Source organism: Protopterus annectens, chromosome 7.part1, assembly GCF_019279795.1.
Source record: "Protopterus annectens isolate FY-2018-M chromosome 7.part1, PAN1.0, whole genome shotgun sequence".
Classification (NCBI taxonomy): Eukaryota; Metazoa; Chordata; order Ceratodontiformes; family Protopteridae; genus Protopterus; species Protopterus annectens.
In genome coordinates this window covers 522,558,433-522,580,286 of record NC_056740.1, presented here as the reverse complement: position 1 = coordinate 522,580,286, position 21,854 = coordinate 522,558,433, and the positions used below count along the sequence as shown (strand labels likewise).

The window sequence follows — 21,854 nt, the reverse complement described above, 5'->3', positions numbered from 1 at the left end:
CATATAATCTTGCTCCTTCACAAATTACTGTAGCTCTTGTAATCCACAATAAAACCTGCTGACTCAACTCACTCTCTCTGCTTCCAAGCCTACTCACAATCCTCTAAACTGCCTTCTATCTTGCGTAGCTAACTTAATTCTTCAGAACTCTCTGCATCTAGCCTTCTGTCTTTCCCCTATCAACCCTCTATCATTTGTGTAGCTTACTAACTCTTCTGAAATTGTAAGCTAACTAGTAACTTGAGCTATTGTTTTATTTTCAAACTGTAACTATTGTAATTGTATGAAACTTTTGTAATGATATGTTAATGTTCTTATAACTCTTGGAGCTATTCTCCCCGGGCCTCCACTGAAAATGGGCTGGTTTCTGGCCCAGTGGATATTCCCGGTAAACAAAAGTCAGTCATTAAATAAACAAATTAATAAATGAAGTGAATGCTGAAGAATGCTGCATAAGTCGTGTACTTTTGCTGAATTCAGTACAGTGAAAATGTTATTTTGTAGAGGTACAAATAGAATGTGTGTGTGTGAAACAAATATTTGCAGCTGTGTTAGCGTGCAGGACAGTGGGAGGGATTAGTTCTTTGGAGCAATACATAACCAATTTTAAGCGAGTTCATAAGAATACTACTTTAGTAAATGTGACACACTTTTGCTGCTGAGGTTATTTAAGCATGCCTTATAGTACACTGCCTTTATTCATTTTACATTAGCCTTTCATTTCTTGCTGTGGTCTTCTGTTTCAGCTATGATTCATTTTCATTCTGTTTCTGAACTACCAATTACCATGGGAGAACACCCCTCCTTTCTTCTCATGGAGTCTGCTTATTCTTTTTGTTGTTTTGGTGTGGGAGTTACAGGCTCTCCTTGGATCAGAATGAGTGGACATTGCTGGCATTACAGCATAGACATTTCTGGTATCAGAAAGGGATACGGCAGTGTCAGGCTATTTCTTATTTAAGAAGGGCAGGAAAGGTAAAGGTAGTTGGAGGAGTTGCAGTTTATCAGAAGGACAGAACACCATGTGAGGTGGTGGAGGAGAAACAGGGAGAAGAAAATTGGAACATAAGAGGGAATTGTAAAAAAATAAACACACTGTCACTTTACATGCAGCAGAGGCTATGGAAAACTGGTACCTGTATGTTATTTATCACCCTCTGAATACTTTAAGGAAAAAGGATGGAAGGGATGTAGACAATTTGAAAAAGATCACTTAGAAAAGAGACAGAGTGCGTGGGATCTTTTTCTTTTAGCTATCTGAGGAAAAAAGGTTCCCATTTTAGGAGTGGAAACAGAGAACCCCCAGTGGAACCATGAATTCATATGGATACTAATAATCCTGCCACTGTTTGGTTAATGCTTGGTAATGTATTCTATACCTGAGTAATCATTAACAGTGGTGTGGGATTACTGACAAGTGGACTGTAAAATGTAGGAGGAGGAGGAGGACATTAATAAGTTTGTAGGTTATTAGGGCTGTACTCCAGTGTTGAGGCCATAGAACCATGAAGAAATACTGACCTCTTAAATACAGATTAAAGATTTCACTACCCTTCCAAGTGTCAAGACTACTTTTGAAAATGACCACAGTGTTTGAATTTCTGTTCTTTTCTGGAGGTTTATTCTAAGTTATGCGAATCTTATGAGTGATGAAATTTGAATGCCTTTGTACATTATTCAGATTTATTCAAAAGTTCAAATTATTGTGCCTAAGCCCAAAAGAGTTTCTATAAACATCTAAATTCAAAATGCCTGCATTGTTTCATACCCAAATGCAAAATAAACTAGAATTGCATTGCCAAGAAGGTGTAATAATGTGTAGAAAATTAGTCCGATATGTCTGTCTTTGGAACTCTTATTGCAGCTAGATGGAATTAGTTTAGTAAAGTGACAAAGGACAGACTCATGTCTTTAAAGCTGATAACTAGAGGAACTGCAGAAGGGGATATTACATTCCATGACTGAAATTATTTTATTTATTTTTATTTATGACCTTAGTCTACCGGGAAAGTACACTAGGCTGAACAGAGCCCATTTTCAGTGGAGGTCCAGGGAGAAAAGCTCCAATACACTAATACAATAAAGAAATTGCAGTACAGAGGTGGCTACCACAAGGTAGCTACAATATTTACAAAAATTACTACAATACAAGCAAAGGCAATAAAGTGATACCAGCTGCAAAACTACAAAATGTTTGAATAAAATGAAACAAAAGACAAAAATAGGTGAGTTTAAATGAAGCAAAAATCATCAGTTCAAACAAAAAAAATGTATCAGTTTACATGTGGAGTGGCTGTGGGTTCTAAATCTGAATAATTGAGGAGAGAAGATAAGAAAGAAAAGAGAAGAGGAAGAAAGAGGTTACATGACATTAAAGTTAGTGAGAAGTATAAAGGATTTGGTAATGGTTGATATGGCGTCAAGGTCCCTTTGGAGGAAAAGTATGGTTAGGTGGTTGGAATGTTAAGAGTAATACTGGGTCTGAGTTTGAGATAGAGATTTAAGTGATAGCATTAGACAAGGTGGAACTGTTGCAGATCCATTTGGGGAGAAGGTGTTTTTGGAGGGCAGTATTGAATTTGATGGGATGTTGTTCAGAGCATACTGAGGAGGGGAGAACATTCCAATGTCTGGCCGTAGTCCAGGAATATAGGTGTTCACCTGCTTGTAGGTTAGGTTTGTGGACTTGTAGTAGGTTTTGGTTTTCTGAGCGTAATGGCCTAGTGGGGGAGTCAGAGGAAAATAAGGAGCTGAGTGCAGGGCAGTCTTGTGGTTTGTAAATAAGTCTGTGAGAGGTATTTAGTTGAAGGTGTAGTAGGAAGTATGGGAATTCGAGCCAGTGGAGATTTCTTAAGGTTATACAGTGATTGGTAGAATGACGACAGCTAGAAGCAAATTTGGCAATTTTGTTGTAACAGGATTCTAATTTAAGTTTTAGAGAGGACTGCAGATTAGTTAGTAAAGGAGCACCATAGGTTAGAGAAGGAAGCAGTTAAGAGAGTGCTAAGGCTTGTTTAGTTGAAGGAGACTGGAATTTATAATGCCTGTAGAGGAGGCCAAGTTTTGTGTGGGTTTTAGAGATACTGGATTGGATGTGTAAATTAAATTTTAGATTGTCATCTATTTTGACCCCTAAGAGTTTAGTATTAGCTAAGAGTTCAATTTTTATTGAATTCAGTGAGAGAATGTTAAAGTCTTAAATATTGGTAAGTTTTTTTTTTTTTTGGCGTTTAAGGACAGGTGATTTTGGTGGAGCCAAGATTCAACAGTAGAGAAAGCTGTTTGGGTCATTTGTTGAAGGATAACAGGGTTGGGTGCAGAGCAGACTATGTTCGAGTCATCTGCATATTGGACCACAGTGGAGTGTGGTAAAGCTTGATGTAAGTTGTTAATGAAAATAAACATTTTGTACAAGATGACCATACTTGCCTCATCTGTTAAGGAGAAGACCTTTAACATTAGTCCCTTCTGCCTTAGGGCTTTGCCTCTAATGATATTGACATGTTTTTCTAGGAATATTCTAGGAATACATTATTAAATATAGTTAGTCCTAGATCTTTAAGTTCATTTACCTGTGACTCAGAGCCATCCAGAAGTACATGCCCCCTTACAATGTGTTCCCAAAAAACATTACTTGGTTTTTCTGTTTACTGATGTTCAGCCCAGTGTTTCATGCTCGTAGTAAGATTTCGATTTACTGTTCCAGCTTAGTTAAGTTTGAAACAGGTAGTTTTCCAGGACAGGACACTGTGGTACTGCAATCACTGAAGGCAGATAATGTGACTGTATCCTTTGGATAGTTAAACATTGAGTATAACATGCTAGCCAGTTAGAAATCCAGTTGACCAAGTATGAATCAAACTTGTACTTCATTAATGTACTTATTATTGTATATATCAAACTACTTGGTCTAAATAGAAAACTCCAACATTTAGTCCCACATCCAGAGCTAAGAATATTTGCTTTATTAATGTAGACCTTTTGGGTATAAAACCATGCTGATGTATATCCAAGCAATTATGGCTGCTAATAGAGTTGTTCAAAAGATAAGACATCTTTCATAGTGGAGTCAGTGATGGGTCTTTAATTTTGTATGTCTTGCTTATTCCCCTTTTTGTAAATTGGTGTAATAGAAGACTTCCTTCAGAATTCTGGGATATGTCTTGTCCTCAACCCATTAAAAAATCTTATACAGAATGGAGCATTAGGGTGGGAGGTTGGCATAATGGTTAAGGTGTTTACCTTACATACATAAGGTGCAGGGTTTGATTCTCACATGGGATAGTTGGCTAGGCTGAAAATGGCCCACAAGGGCTGTTAGCCTAGTACTAATCTATGAACCTATGAGCTTGGGTCCTCTTTGATGGGGAGGGGTACGATGGCTGGGGTGTGGTTTGTTCCTAATGTTCCCATGAAGCTGTTTTTTTATTTTAGCTAGAAATTTGTTAGATGGAATTATAGCATAATATGCAACAGGACAATCTGCCAGTAGGAAATGTGAAAATCTAGTGACAGTAGACTGGCAACAGATTACAGAAATGCTTGTTGAATTCACTGGCACATTTCTCTTGGGTTACTGGTTGTCCTTCTGTTGATGGTAATAGATATTCTGTTATTTTTGATACTAGTTGCCTTGTTAATATATTTATATTTTTTGTTGTGATTAACCATTACCCAGTCTTCTTTTGTCTTTAATTTTCCTCAGTTATGATATTCTTGAACTTCCTAGCTGTGCTGTTCAGTTTTTGTTTATTCCTGTAAGTAGGGTTGTTTATATAATTGAAAAAGTTATTTGTTTTTTCCTTATATAAAATGGTCAGTTTTGATAACCACCAAGAGTGCAACTTTTGCTTTTTCATGTTATAACTATAACACTATAATGATGGTTGATATGGGTTGGCCAGTTTCTTTCTCTGGATTTGAATATCATATTCAGAAGTGTTCAAAATGTGTCAGTTTTTGATAACTTGTTGGCAATATTTTTATAATTCATAAGTAGATTATCATTTTTTAATGAAATGCAGGGTTGGGACACTGCTAGAGAGAGTGAGTATACCAAAAGACGTGTGTTTGGAAGTTCCTAAAGGTGGCCTAATTTGAAATTATTGATTATATTTTCACAGTTGCTAATGATTAAGTCAAAAACATTATTACCTCTGGTTAGCTTGTTAATTAAATGCATAAATCGCTGCAGAGAAAAAAGTGAAAAAAAATTGTTCTATGACTTATCAAACTAAAATTATTCCAGTGTGTACTTTTAGATAGGTTAAATCACCCAAGAGAATTACATGCTTCTGTGACAACTGTTTAATGTTAACAAAACATAATAAATGTTCCTGTTACAGTATTGTATTCATAGAAGGTTTTCTGTAGGCCAGTATTGTATGGTTTTCAGAGACCAAGGCAGCAGATGTAGGATCTTTAGCCAACAGTAGAACACTGCCGAGCCTGTTGAACCTTAAACACTTGTATTTCAATAAACCTGGGGGGGTGAGTCAGAATCCTAGGCTTCAGCAATCCTAAAAATTCGCAAAACAAATTTTATAAAGCTTTAAAATTGGTGATATTTATTCCCTAAGCTTTGGATGCTTGTAAATTGGTATTTATAATATGATTATGTTGTCTATAAATTGCTCTCGTGTTATTTGAACAGTGCTTATGTAAAAAATACTAGTGAACAGAGCCTTTATTTTTTTTTCTGACAGATTCTGACAAGTTTTGCTCCACAGTGACTAAAAAGAGTTTGTCTTGAGCAAACATCCTATGGTCTTGCATGAAGTCTTATTAATAAGTCACTAATTTTATCAAGCATGTCACACAAAGTTGATATAACCACGTATTAAAATAGGAAGACCTTTGTATAAGCATAATCATTCCATCTGGGGATGGCATTATTTCAGTCAAGATAGTATGATTAACTTCAGGATATCTTAATATCATAAATATAATATTTTTCAATGACTTGGTGGGGTGCTAGCAAGATTGTTAATTTCACATTGTACAAGAATATGCTTATAATGATGTCCAGTCTTCAACAGTCGTTTTAATAAACGTGAAAAATCTTGTAGATTGTATGCAAGGAATCAGGAGAAGAGATTAAGGTAGAAGTGGGGAATTACACAAAGAACACACTGAAAATTGGAACCTGGAATAAAACTGCACAAATAACAAACCAACTTTAAGTATACCAAATGTTAAAGAATCTGCTTTTCGTCATAACACTTATTCAGAAAAAACAATACTTACTTCCCACAGTTCACTATTTAAACACACAACAGCCAATCATTGTTAATGTCTAATTACAAGCAGTTAACTATTTAATAATAAAAATACAATAAAACACACAATTAAAAACGTCTGTCAGTATAAAAAATAACAAAAGGTAGTATATGCCTTAAACATTTATTTGCACTTACTTCTTAACCTCCTGTCTTTCAAAAAACATTTTATGTTAATTACCCCATTGAGACCTGGATGTTTGTCCACCTTTAATGCAAAATGTCAAATGGTTTCTGTTTTTTTTCAATATTATTTTAAAATTTTCCCCCTCTTCTAAAACTGCATAGTAAAATGAGGCATACATTTTAAATATATACAAGAACAATGGTGGAAAAGATTGCTGACAGAAAAACACTTAGAATATATACAACACCTGATACATACATTATAAAAACAAATACATGTAATAAAAGTACAGTTAACACAAATAAGGGAGAAAAATAAAAGCTTATGTTCACACACTAGATACCCCCAATATTCTAAAATAATATTATTCAACTAAATTTGAATATAGTAAAAGTGAAAATAAGATGCAAATATTACAGAAGAAGAATTGAGACTGAGGGAAGGGAAGAAGTATAGAGGCTACAGAAATTGTAGAATAAGAGGTAAAATAGAGAATATGATAAGGAAATGTGTAGGAAGTTGTTAGTGGTAACAGAAGAAAGGGTAGAGGGAATAAAGATGGAGATCATAGGAGAATGTCATTAGTGGTACTATAATGTAGGCGTAACAAAGACAAAGGAAATAGGCTCCAAGGTCTAGGTAATGGCTGGAGGAGGTTTAGTGCGATTACAAATCCATATGGAATAAGGGTGTTGGCAGCGGTGGGTTTTAAAGGAGGCAGTTCATTGCATAGTACAAATGGCTGAGGGAAGGCTATTCCAGGTTTAGCTATTACCCAGGGGTATAGCTGTTTTACCAGCAGATAATTTAGGATTTTGAATTTGGAAGAGATGTTTTTCTGATCTTAGGGACATAATGGGGTTGTAATGGGAGAATAAGGACTTTAGGAGAGGGCAGTCTGTGGTTTAGTAAGTAATTTGTGTGATGGTTAACTGGAGATAAGTAAGATAGTGAGGGAATTCGACCCAGTTTAATATTTTTATAGGGATGCAGTAGTGAGTGGAGTGATGTTTATTTGTAGAAAATGTAGCTATCTTGTAACATATTTCTAGTTTAAATTTGAGGGAGGATTGGAGGTTAGATAGTAAGCGGGCACCATAGACTAGAGAAGGTAGTAGATAAGTGGATGCAAGTACTTGTTTAATGTGGAGAGAGAGGAAATGTTTGTGTCTACAGAGTAATCCCAGTTTTCTGTGAGTTTTGCAGATGTTATTTTGCATGTGTAAGTCAAATTTTAGGTTTTCATCAATTATAATTCCCAATAGTTTGTTTTGTGTGACTAAGTCAATTCTGGTTATTGTTAGGAGAGAAAATATGGAACTGATGTTTAATGGGAGTGTTTTTTTTGGGGTGAAAATCATGAGTTTGGTTTTATTTGGGTTTAAAGACAGGTGGCTGTTGTGAAGCCAAGTCTTTTACTGTAATAAATGCTGATCAAGAGTAATTTGCTGTAGTTGGGTTAAGTTATTGGAAAAGCAGATAATAGTAGAGTCATCTGCATACTATACAAGAGACACCCTTTTGGAATGATAGGTGGAAGTTGTTGATGAAAATATTAAACAGTAGGGGGTCCTAATATGGAGCCTTGGGGGTCACCAGTGGGGTTATGGATGCATGGGATTATAGAGTGTTGCCATTTTACAGCATGTTCTCTATCAGATAAGTAGCTTTTGAACCAATTAAGAGATGAGGTGGAAAGTCCAATATTAGAAAGTTGGGAAAGAAGTGTATGAGAGATGGTATCAAAGACTTTACATAAATACAGAAAAAAGTAAGAGACAATTTTGTCTGAGTCTCAAGCTTTATTAACTAGATCCATAAAGGATATAAGTGTAGTTGAAGTAATATGGCCTGGTTTGAAACCATGTTGAATTTCAGAAAGAATTTGATTTTTGAGAAATAATTTTTGATCTGGATGTGTACACATTTTTTTCTAGGAGCTTGGAGATGGGAGAAAGAATAGCTATAGGATGGGAGTTGGAAATATCTGTAGAGGTACCCAGTTTGTGGAGAGGTAATATTTATGCATTTTGTCAGAGATAGGGACGTAATAGCTCTCTTAATGAGAGTGCTGATGGGGTAAGCAACAGCATCTGCAGTGATTTTTAAATATTCTGTGGTTATGCCATCAGCTGCATTTGAGCAGGGTTTTAGTTTCCACAGAAGTTTTTTTTTTTATGGAAGCTGTGGAAATGGTAGAAAGTTTGAATTTTGACAAACAATTGGATTTATCTAAGTTTGTAAAGATGAATGAGGGGAGTGGGTCATGGTAGTCATTTGGCCAAATGTCATTGTAGTAGAGAGAGGAAACTGGGGCTGAGTATGCTGAAAGATAGTATTACTTGGGAAGTTAGATGTAGTGATAGGTTGAGAGAAGGTGGCTGTGATATTAGCTCTAGTGTCTATGAAATGGAAGTTAAAGATGCTTGCAGTTTGTTCTGCTGATTTGTCTCGGAAGAGATGAGGATTAGTTTTAGTGCCAAGATTTAGGAGACTATTAAAAGATGACCAGAATAGCTTTGGGTTATTTTTTTTTATTGTTTTTGAAGGTTCAAGTAGTATTCTCTCTTCTCTTTAAATATAAGCTTTATTGTCTGGTTACGAAGTTGTTTGTACTTTAATAAGTCTGCGATATTTTTGTGTTTGACAGAGTCTCCAGGCCTTATATCTTATGAACATAATTTCCTTGGCAGGTTCAGGTAACCAAGGAGCACGGTTAGTTCTTATTCTTTTAGTTCGGGTGCATGCAAGGCTGTTTGGTATTGTGGGAAATGTAGAGTTACAGCAGTGCAGGGCTTCGTCTAGGTGGGAGTTTTTAAGATATTCCAATTTATACATTTTAGAATATTGTTGAATGTGTGAGTTAAATTTGGATAGGTTCCTGACATGCTTAAAATTATGTTTCTTTGTGAGAAGGGGATAGGCATGGGTAATGAAGGGAGGAAGGTGATCACTTGTAGAGTTGGAGAGAGTACCAGTTGATGCAATTTTAGTTGGGTCAGAAACTAGGATTCAATCAAGGATGGTTCATTTCTTGGTTCTATTATTCTTTCTAGTAGAGGTGGAGATTAGTTGGGTATAGGTTAATATTGGTGGATGGATTTTTTGTGGCAATATTAGACCAATTAATATTCACATCACCAAGGATTATAGTTTTATTTTTTATAGTGTGGGAGGTCCAGGATAATATTTCTTCTAGAACTGGAATGCCTGGTGGTATGTATTGGACTATGATGCAGAGATTTTTGAAGCTATTAACTTTTAGAAAGGAGACCAAAATTTAGGTTCAGAAAAGATTAATACTATTGTTTGAATATAAGGTCTTGTATGTTAGAAATCAAACTTGAGCTTGAGCTGAGCTGATTAGAAAGATAGGTTCAGGTGCCATGCTTTAGAGCTTTCGTGCCAACAGAGAGAGGGAGGCTAAAGCCCCAAGAAAGACATTGCTAGGAAGTGAGAAAAAAAAAAACAGTAATGTTATATTAAGTTTACTTGCACAACTATACTTTTTTGTTCAGTTTGTGTTATGTCATGTCACCAGCATACGCTGTTTCTTTATATTCATATGTTGCTGTTTTATATTCATCATATCTTCCACCTATATGTGCTGTTGCACAAATTTTTAACTGTGTTGTGACTCCAAATGTTGCACCGACTAGTTATCTGTATGGGTAACAAATGAATAATCAAATAAATAAACAGATTAAAACGTTAAGCACCTTTGATGGTTTCCCATGTCATCTTGCCGATGGAAAAGGCTTTTCTTGACTTACTAGCAGGATTGTAATCTTTTTGATATGTCTTAATTTGCAGTTTGAGATACTACCCTTCTTAAACTTGTTTGGTTTATGTTTGTAGTTATATCTGTGTTATAATTTGTATTGCTCTGTATGTGGACAGAATTTCTTTTTCCTAATCAGTTAGGCATCGCAGGTATACTCATTCAAAATTGTTATTCCATGGAGGAGCCAAAAATGTGTTTGAAAACGGATATACTTTTCATTGAAAAGTAATTGCAAGGTTTTATTTGCAGATAATTTGTGACTTCTTCACAAAGTAGGTGTATCTTGCCAAAGTGTACTCATTCTAGAGAGAGAATGTATGTGCAGAAGGAGCTAAAATGTTTTCTGGTATTTTGTCAATGGATTTTATTTTGCAGATAATTTGTGATTTTTTTCACAAAGTAAGTGTACCCTGTCAGAATGGTCTTATTCTAGAGGAATAGTACATGTACAGAAGAAGCTAAAATAATTTTATGGTATTTCCTGAGACAAGTGAAGAAACTGCTCATGTTTTGGCTTTCAGAATTTATATAAAGTTACACAGCTCACCTGTTGCGTTTTTTCGGTTGTTATATTCTGATAGCCTGAAAATGCACTTTACATTTATACATTTAGATTACAGCAAGCTTGCATATTCCTTTTGTTCACAGGGTCTACTACTCAAAGTATAACATATATTTAGTTTATAATTGAGTATCTAAATATGTTAAAACTTTTACTAGAAAATTTCAAAGTTTTTCAGAGATACAGTCCTGTGTTTGAAAGAGCCCTATCTAAGCCTTACAAGGCTGTTAGAATGGGTAGGATGCCAAACTGCATTATGTTCAACTTCTATAAGGTGGAGGTAGTATATGGCTTGTACTGAGTGTAGAAATTTAATGCATACTCTGAGCATATATGTATTGCTAGTATTCCATCAAAAGCAACTAAAAATCATACAAATTTATCTAGACAAGTAATCTTTATTGTCATTAGGATGATGCCACTGATAAGAATCATTGTGTTGAACATAGTAATGTGATGCAGTTAACTTCCCTAATGAGCTGTGTTTAAATTCTTATGGGATGGATGGCAGTCTTGGGTACAGTGCGTCTATGAGGGTCCAAATGCAAACTTGTATGAGTTTTAATAAAATCATTCATTGTACAATTTTTGATATGGCCTCTTAAGTATTGAAAGCAAGCTTTTATTGTTATTTTACGTGACAGTTTGCCAAGTTGTTTATTATACTGTTTCCATTGGGGTAGGTATATGACCTCAGTACAGAGTAGCAGAATGAGAAGCAGAATGCAGAATATGTGCAAAACATAAGTTGCATCTCAGTGCTAAGTCAAAATTATTGGTGCTGGATGTTGTGAGTTAAGTATGTGATCTGTTGTAAGCAAACATGCTTGTGTTTTCTATTTCTAATAGAGGTAGATGTAGATAGTGCTTCTTTGGCTCTATTTCTGCTTGTGTTGAAGGTGCATGTTTGCAAGAATTGAAATTAAAGTCTTGTAATGCTTATTATGGTTTATCTTATTAAATTATAGAGTTTATTGGTGGCCTGGGATGGTTGGATTGACTGGCCAGTCCAGTCTCACCCATTCTTGAGTTGGGGGGGGCAGATTGACTTCTGCAGTACTGACAGCCAGCAGAGACTGATGGCACAGGAGTAACAACATAAAGGATTGAGAACTAGTGGCCACCGAACAGCTCCTGTGGTGGCTGTAGTCAGTAAAGGTGCATATGAGGAAGTATGTGTAAGAAGGGCCTAGGCAAAGTGTTCTTTTACGGGTGAAATGGCTTTGGTAAATAGCTGGCTAGCTTAGTCTGCTGCAGGGGGTATGCTTGCTGTATAACAAGAATAGCTTCTGTTCATTTATGTGCAAAAAGTGAAATTAAATTGTTACTGAGATTAGAAATTTTATATCAAGGAAGTTTAAGAAGTTACTAACAACTCCTAAGATTACAGAAAAAAAGATCTTCATATATTGTGTGTGTGTGTGTCTTTGTGTGTATATGTATATATATATATATATATATATATATATATATATATATATATATATATATAGTTATAGATGATCTATGGATAGCTATATCTATATGTTATCTTTATCTAAATGTGTGTGCGCGTGTGTGTGTGTGTGTGTGTGCGCACGTGTGTGTGTGTGTGTGTGTGTGTGTGTGTGTGTGTGTACGTGGAGAGAGAAATGTGTGTGTGTGTGTGTGTGTGTGTGTGTGTGTGTATGTGTGTGCGCATATATGTGTATATGGTTTGCACTTTTCTTTCCATAACATACTGTTATGCAAATCTCTTTTGAACAACTTAAAAAAAAAAAATGGACAGTGTATGTAGATGTATGCTAGAACTCTTCTGTTATGAGATTGACTATAGTGACATAATCTGATTTGTCTTTTTAGGGCTTTAGGTGGGGTAGGGGAAATAAAGACAGATAAATTTGGTAGAAACAGAATTTCTGTTAATGAGAAATGCATTGGTGATAAAGATGAAAACAAACGTACTTCATAACAGAAAATATATTTTGGTAGGTAATCAGATACATCTTATATAGTACTTTTACAGTGGCAGTGCTGCGGTAGCGTTGTCGCCTCACAATAAGATGTTGTCCTGTTCGACTCTCAGCTACAGCGTCTTCTGTGTGGAGACATGCGTGAATGGGCGTACCTTCATTGAAGGTTGTGTGTCAGGGCTGGCAACTTGGCACATAAAAGTCTACTGCCAATCATTAGCGGACCGGAGTTCCGCTGTGGCGACCCCTAACCGGGAAAAGCCGAAAGACACAACAAAGGTGGCCCTTCTAATAATTTTATGTAATTGGCAAAAAGCCTTTTTAGCAGTGCTAAAATGTAAATACCAACACAAAATATGTCTAGCTAATCACTTTAACAAAACTTAGCACCATTCAGGGACCGGTGGCAAGTCTGTAGTAAAAGATATTTAAAAATTGAATGCTGCTGTATTGCAGTAAGGCAGAATATCACAGACTTCCTATAAAATATATTTCTTTTTGTTGTACATCAGTTTTGAAAGAGGTAGTGCTAATTGTATTATGAGTGTTGTGGTGCCACAGCATCAATGTTAGAAGTTGCCTTTTTGAGCAGCATACTGTATGCATTGGCATGTAAAACATGTGCAACATACTGTACGCATTGCCATGTAAAACATGTGCAGCATACTTTACGCATTGGAATGTAAAACATGTATAGCATACTGTATGCATTGGCATGTAAAACATGTGCAGCATACTGCATGCACTGGCATGTAAAATGTGCAGCATACTGTATGCATTGGCATGTATAACGTGTAGCATATTGTACGCATTGGCATGTAAAACGTGCAGCATATTGCATGCTTTGGCATGTAAAACGTGCAGCATATTGTACGCAGTGGCATGTAAAATGTGCAGCATACTGTATTCATTGATGTGTAAAATGTGCAGCATACTGTACACATTGGCATGTAAAACGTGCGCAGCATACTGTATGCATTGTCATGTAAAACATGCATCATATTGTACACATTGGCATGTCAAATGTGCAGCATACTGTATGCAGTGGCATGTAAAACGTGCAGCGTACTGTATTCATTGGCATGTAAAACATGTGCAGCATATACTGTATGTATTGGCATGTAAAGTATGTGAAGCATATTGTATGCATTGGCATGTAAACATGCAGCATACTGTATGCATTGTCATGTACAACGTGCAGCATATTGTATGCATTGGCATTGAAAATGTACAGCATACTTTATGCAGTGACATGTAAAACATGCAGCGTACTGTATTCATTGGCGTGTAAAACGTGCAGCGTACTGTAGTCATTAGCATATAAATCATGTGCAGCATACTATGTACGTTGGAGTGTAAAACATGTGCAGCATACTGTACGCTTTGGCATATAAAATGTGCAGCATACTGTACGCTTTGGCATATAAAATGTGCAGCATACTGTATGCATTGGCATGTAAAACATGTGCAGCATATACAGTATGCACTGGCATATAAAATGTGCAGCATACTGTATGCATTGGCATGTAAAACATGTGCAGCATATACAGTATGCACTGGCATATAAAATGTGCAGCATACTGTATGCATTGGCATGTAAAACGTGCAGCATACAGTATGCATTGGCATGTAACACGTGCAGCATACTGTATGCATTGGCATGTAAAACGTGTAGCATACAGTATGCATTGGCATGTAAAACGTGCAGCATACAGTACGAAATGGAATGTAAAATATGTGCATGAGCAGTGAATCCAGGACATGTCTTTGCAGACTCATTTCAGTGCAGAGAGGGAGCAGTTTAATGACATAAAATTGTATAATGAAGTTATTTCAGAGAGAAAAGCAAAGCTTTTTAAGAATCGTTCCATTGCATTATTGCAGTAGTCACTGTAGGACCCATAGGTTGTGGTGGTTTACCCACTTCATTGAGATTTACCCATTCAGAAATTGCCATTGTAAATAATCAAATATTCTATAAACCCGAATGATATACGAAGTTGGTGCTGATGACTACTACTGTTTTATTTCCTAGTTTCCAGTGAAGCCTTGGGAGAAAAGCAGCAAAATAATTACTGTCACATAATCCAAGGGTGTTGGCATTTAAATGTCTGGGCATGTTAATAATGGCCTGATGATCGGAAACATTTTGTTGATGCACCATTGTTCTTGAGTGAGTGCAGGGTCATTGATGTTCCCTTTCCTTTGCGCATCCCTTGAATGGATGACTGTGAGGTCATTAGACCATATTATGTCCAGTAAGTGGCAATAAGTAGAGTATTTAGTCAAAGGTACCATCGGGGTCTACTTACGAAAGTAGCAAAGTTCAGTTTGCTGTATATATATTAACAAGTAAAGCTGGTACTGTATGTTATCATGAGTGGTATAAGAGGCTGAAAATTGCTACTCTGAGTAGCAGAAGTCAGAACTTGGGACTTGATGCTACCATATAGATAAGGTTTGTTTTTCTGTCTTTGTCCATGTTAGGAGTTGACAGACTTTTGGTTGTTTGATTAGAGGTGATCATAAGTTTGCTAGGATACAATGGATATTTGGTCAGCTGCTAGAGATTAAGGGCTAAAATGGTTCACAGTTTGATGGATGTACATGCAGGACCCATATAATCTTAATAACTGTTCTGTAGCTAGGGGTATAGAAGGGGGCTCTATTCAGTCATGGAGCATTTTTAGTTGTTTAAAGAGTGAGAGTCAGTTATATGAGACAGAATATTTCATATAACTGTGAGGAATCCTTATAAGGAAGGGAGCATTTTTGTTTGCCGACTTCTAGGGGGAAGGAGTGATATACAGTGGACTGAAGGTTTTTGTGGAAGAGGTAGGGTCTAGAGTGTGGAGCTGCTAACATATTTAAGGAAGTTGTACGCGTTTACTGTTTCCACTCTGTAACTACTGTTTACAGATAGATGTGTGAACATGTGAGTACCAACTTTACATGTGCAAACACACGTGTGTCTTGATTACCTCTCTGTTGCATGTTGCTGTATTTTTTCATGGGGATGTGACTTGCTGTTGCTTGATACAAAATGTGTTCTGTTTTTGTAAAAGATGTGCGAGTTCTTTGTCTGAGACATCTTCAGTAGTGGTACTTAATTCTTAGTGCCATCTCTGAGCTGATTATGTAAGTTCTGGGCGAATGTAGGTTTGGGCTTGCCTCCCCACTGAAAGTGTTTGGAGCAGTTGTCTCCTTTTTTGGCTTGATGTCTGTGTGTGTGTGTGTATGTGTGTGTGTATATATATATATATATATATCTATATATATATATATATATATATATATATATATATATATCTATATATATATATAGATATATAGATATATACATATATATATATATATATATATATATATATATATATATATATATGTATATATCTGGATTCACTTCAGAATCTCGAACGTTTGAAAACCTGAATGTCATATGGTCGAGACCATATGATCGAGTTTTCAGAAGCTTGAAACTCTAAAATTAATCTAACAAAAAAACAAAAAATGAAATGTTTCTGCAGGGGGGCAATCCCCCCTGCGCCCTCCACATGGGAGGTGTGCCACCACACCCCCGCTACTTAAATATATCAACTCTGAGATCGCACTACAGCAAAGGAAAAGGAAATCTCCAGTTCCGCTCTGTATTCTGATCTCGGTTCAGAATTTCGAGCTTCTGAAAACTCAGTCATATGGTCTCGACCATATGACATTCGGGTTTTCAGGCGTTCGAGATTCTGAAGGGAACCCATATATATATATATATATATATATATATATATATTGCACAAATATAAATGTGTGTATGTGTATAGGAATTTATTCTGTGAGTGTTATACGTATATATTAGGAAAGGTTAAATAGGAAGATGTCAGTTCTGCATGCAGGTTTCCATATGTTTGGTAGACTTAAAATTAATTGAATTGTGCTTTTCTGAATTTTGAATACTGAAAAGCATGACTTGGAAAACATAGAACATAAACATCTTTGTGTAGGGGGACAAGCTGCCCCTCCCCACAAACCCACAGTTGTGCGCACCACAGTGGAAATAGAGCATCATCAGTGTGAACAATCTTAACTGCAGTACTGTGTACTGTGATACTCAAAATGCAAACAAAAGCAGTGAAGTATGGATACACAACATGTGCGACTCTTGGGAGCAGCATCATTGTTTTGTTGACCAGAGTTCTTTCCACTGATGCATTTATTTTACACTGTGGGGGAGCGTCGACTTCTGGGCCTTTGTTAAAAGAAAATGACATACTAATCCAAGATAACAGTGTACAAAAATAGCATATACTATCACCAGTGCAATATAAGGTGAAACACATGTGAAAGATACATTTTCTAAGTATTTCTGATTTTGTTACATCTTCTTTGATTGCTCATGTTGTAGAACTGAAGTGTATTTCTGGTGTTACGTTCTCAGTGTGAAGTTATTTATGTAGTCGCACATTTTGTCAGCAGTATCTAGGCTGGTGTTTACGTTGGTATTTGGATTTTAGTAGGTGAAATATCTTGATTTCTTCATATGTGCGTTACTTTTCTATGTCTTCTGGCATTCGGTTTGGCCTCTGGCTTAAGTACTTAAGTTTTCAGCTGGTTGTTTTGTTTTGATATGCTGTACTACATGCAAGCCTACTTATGGAATATCTGTCATTATTATGGGCTATGTCTGTCATGTCCATCACTGCACTTCCCCAGTTTGTCTTCTGGCAGTTCACTGGTGGGAACTCTGTATCCTGAGAACAAGTAGTAGTAAATCATAATTGGATTTGAGTGTCTCCATTGCCTAGTGCTCATGGATTTGGCACATATTTGTACTGTGTATTTATAGTAGGTTTGCAAGAAAATATTCAGAAAATTGTGCTTTACAGAAAGTTTCATTCCTGTGGAAGAGGTACCCATCAGCTTTGCCCACTGTTGATGTAAAATGTCTTTGATCCTGCAGAATGGAGTATAAACCTCTTGCATGTGGCTTGTTTTTGACAGACTTGATGAAGCATCAGTATTTTTCTCCACTTTCTTTTTTTAGTACTGTCTTGTTTTCTTCTGCCTAGAATCCATGGATTATTGTAACTTTTCTTAATGTGGGAATTTTCGTTACTCAGCTTTGAAATACTCCTTTAGTTTTTGTATACTTGGTTTTACTATTCTAATCCCTTTTGACAAACACTGATTTAGACTATTTCATTCTGTTTCAACAGGTTGCGGTCACAAATGTGCAGATCTCATTGAGTGATTTTTAAGCCCCTTGTATTGCTATAGTTGGACTTTGAATTCCATCTTTTAAAGTCCTTCTGCATGTGATTATCTTCCAGTAATCATCAACTGCTTCAGATTCAGGACGGACTACGTGGACAAACAGCCTCTCAAGGAAGGTACTGCTAAGTTTGTTGCACATGAATGAAAGTTTTCTTGAAGCAGAACTTTACAGGTTTCTTTTATTGACTGCTGTCTAGGTCAGGTATCAGACTTTCAAGTAAAACCCTATGACTATTTTTTTTAAACTATTTTATGCACTAGTTCAAGTTTGTATACTTGTGGACCCCCAAAATGCTGCCTTTTTGTCCAATTGAACTCCCAAGACAATGAGATTTAGCTTCTGGGGCATATTAATACATATTTAAAGAAATATTAAGGCAGCTAAAATATTATCTATGTCCATGTGGGTGTTTGCTGGAGTCTCTGATTTACACCCAGATGTGAAGATGTGCAGACAGGGGAAGTCAGAAGCCTTCAAATTCCTCATAGAAACCTGTGCACACTTATGTGTTTGTGTATGTATCTACACAACTGTGTTCGTACATGCTGTCCCTGTGATGGAGTTGTCACTTTTAGGTCTGATTCTCTCACTTATATGACAATTACTTGCATTATTTGGCTTTACCTCCACAGCAGCCCTAAATATGGTAAAGAGAATTTCAAAGATTGAAATAAAACTGTCACGCAGGCCTTTGTGAACATGCTTGTCTCATAAAAAGAAGTTATGTACGCACCATAACGTTCCATCTGAGTAGGTAACTTCATTTGTCATCAACCTGTGGGTATCGGATCCACCCCGGATCCGAGCGGCAGCTTTCCAAGCTAGAGATCCGAGCTCCAACCTCCTCCCCCTTACCCATAACACCCTGCCACCTCCTTCCAATCCCCAGATCGCATTTGCCCATCTATCTAATCTTACCATAACAAAACAACAACCTAGAGAATCCTAACCTAAAGATTAACAAATTACCTGGACAAACCATCCTAGTGTTCAGGAACCAAAGAACTAGGTTAGGGGGAAGGAGGGAGGGTCGGTTGATGACAAATGAAGTTACCTGCTCAGATGGAACGTTATGGTGAGTACATAAATTCTTTATCTGAAGTAGGAAACTTCATTTGATCATCAACTTGTGGTTCAAAGTCCCCAGCTACCAAAAAAAATTGGGAGGTCCTCAAGGAAGGATATTCCGGAGCACTGCAGAGCCAAAAGCCGCCCTTCCTCTAAACACTAAATCCAATTTATAGTGGGAGATAAAGGTATGAGAGGATGCCCAAGTAGCCACAGAACAAATGTCATCCAAGGGAATTTTCAACCAGAATGCAGCAGATGTAGCCATAGAATGGGTAGAGTGAGCATGAACCCCAGTAGGCTCTGGCAGGCCAGATAGTTTATATGTGAGCAGAATGCAATTTGAAATCCATCTGGCCAGAGTCACCTTCGACACAGGCTTACCCAAGAAGGGTTTAGCAAAAGAGACAAAGAGCTGATCAGACTTGCGGAAGGCCGCTGTTCTGTGTAAATAAAATTGTAACTGTCTATGAACATCTAACAAATGAAGTTTGTACTCCCCTTTGTTTTGATAGGGAAAAAAACTGGAAGATTAATGGACTGACTGATGTTCATTTCGGAGGTCACTTTAGGTAGGAAAGATGGGTTAGTCCTGAGAGAGACCCTGTCCTTATGAAAAACCAGATACAGGGCTCTACTACAGAGAGCTTGAAGCTCCGACACCCTTTTAGCTGAGGTAATGGCTACCAAAAAGGCACTTTTCCAGAACAAAAATTTCAAATCAACAGAAGCTGCAGATTCAAAAGGAGGTCCAGTTAGAGCTTGAAGGACCAAAGTTAGATCCCATGGAGGGATAGGGTTCCTAACAGGGGGTCTCAAGAGAAACGTACCTTTGAGAAAGGTCTTACAAATCTTGGTGGAAGCGAGGGGACTGAGATCTCCAATGTGAAAATGCGAGATGGCAGCCATTTGAACCTTTACAGTAGAAGAACTGACCCCTTGCTGAAAATATATGATAGAAAATCGAGCACTGCTGGGATGGGAGCAGTGAAAGGGTCCAAATTCCTATGAGACGCCCAAATAGAAAACCGCTTCCATTTACTATTGTAAACCTTCCTGGTAGAAGGCTTATGCGCCGCCACCAGGATAGATCTAACTGCAGATGAGATACCGGGAGTCCTAGCAACTAATGGAACTGGAGCAACCATGCTGAGAGCTTGAGATCGACCAGGTTCGGGGGTTTCAATCTCGAAGGATGAGATATTAGATCCGGGATGGGATCCAAGATCCAGAGAGGAGCTATAAGATGAGACCGCAGGCACGGGAACCTGGTTTGACGATGCCAGAATGGGGCTATGAGGATAATCTTGTTCCCCAACCGACGAGCTTTCTGTAAGAGTTTCATTATCAATGGAAGAGGAGGATAAGCATACAGAAGACCGGGTGGCCAAGCATGGACTAGAGTGTCTCTGGGGCTTTCCCCCGGAGGGGGAATTAGAGCGAAAAACTTGCTGCACTTCGCATTGGAAGGAGACGCGAAGATATCGCAGCAAGGCTGACCCCACTTGCGGAAGATCTGTTTCACTACTAAGGGATTCAGGGAGCACTCGTAAGGCGAGAGGATAGTTCGACTCAGTTTGTCGGCTAGGATGTTGGAATGACCCGGAATGTGCGTTGCTAACAGAAAACGGTTGGTGGACATCGTCCAATCCCACACTCTCATGGCTTCTCGACAAAAGGGTAAGACCTGGTCCCCCCCTGTTTGTTGATGTACCAGACCACCGACATGTTTTCTGACTGAATTGCAATAGTCCCTGGAGGGAGAAAGGCATGAAGGGCTTGCAACGCCAGAAGCACCGCTCTCATCCCCAGAACATTGATATGCAGAACGGTCTCATCTGAGTCCACATACCTTGAACAGTTCTGCCCACGTAATGCCCCCCCCCACCCAACGTGAGAAGCGTCCATGGTCACCGTGGCTTGGGGTTGTGGCATAACAAACGGTAGTCCTTCCCGAAGCTCTCTGGAGTGGAGCCACCACATGAGGGAATTTCTGCAAACTCTGCTGACCGAAATCGGTAAGTCCAACGGGTGGAGAAGGATAGACCACTGAACCTGCAGTGTCCACTGGAGAATCCTCATGTGCAAGCGAGCTAAGGGTGTGAGGTTGATTGCAGCTGCCATGGACCCTAGAGCTCTCAGGACTAACTCCGCTGACGGGGCAAGTGACTGAAGAAGTGTTAAAACATGTAAGGTCAAACTGTGAAGTCTGTCTGACATCAAGAAGGCCTTGGTCTGAAGTGTGTCTATCCTGGCCCCTATGAACTCCAAGACTTGAACTGGTTGAAGGGATGACTTCTTCAAGTTTATGGTGATCCCCAAATGGGATGCTAGAAGTAGGAAACAATCCCTGGCTAAGCAGAGTAGATGCCTGATGGAGGCGGTAAGGAGCCAGTCGTCTAGGTAAGGAAAGACCTGTATTCCCTGAAGTCTCAGGTGGGCCACTACAACTGCCATGACCTTGGTGAACACCCTGGGGGCTGTGGTGAGACCGAAGGGTAGGACCCTGAACTGGTAATGACTGGCCCCTAGCCAGAAGTGGAGAAACCTCCTGGAACGCCTGTCCATGAGAATGTGATAGTACGCATCCTTGAGGTCTATGGAGCACATCCAGTCCTTCTCCTGCAGCAGGGGCAGAATGGATTGAAGCGTGACCATCTGGAATTGTTCCTTGGCAATGAAGAGGTTCATTGTTGAAAGGTCGAGGATCGGCCTTAAGTCCCCCGTCTTCTTTGGCACCAAAAAGAACCTGGAGTAATTGCCTAATCCGGATTGTCCTGGGGGGACGTGCTGGATGGTTCTTTTTTTCTAGCA

General features: G+C 38.0%; 1 protein-coding gene across 6 annotated transcripts in view; it reads left to right on the top strand.

Moving 5' to 3' along the window:
• RAB27A (RAB27A, member RAS oncogene family) overlaps nucleotides 1-21,854 on the top strand; it is a 1,055,478-nt gene that overhangs the window by 332,503 nt on the left and 701,121 nt on the right. For 3 of the 6 annotated variants that reach the window (XM_044078949.1, XM_044078945.1, XM_044078946.1), the window contains exon 2: nucleotides 17,914-18,087. The exons of the other annotated variants lie outside the window; for them this stretch is intronic. The gene's annotated coding sequence lies outside the window, so the exon portion shown is untranslated. The remainder of the gene's footprint in view (nucleotides 1-17,913; nucleotides 18,088-21,854) is intronic. 6 annotated transcript variants of the gene reach the window in all.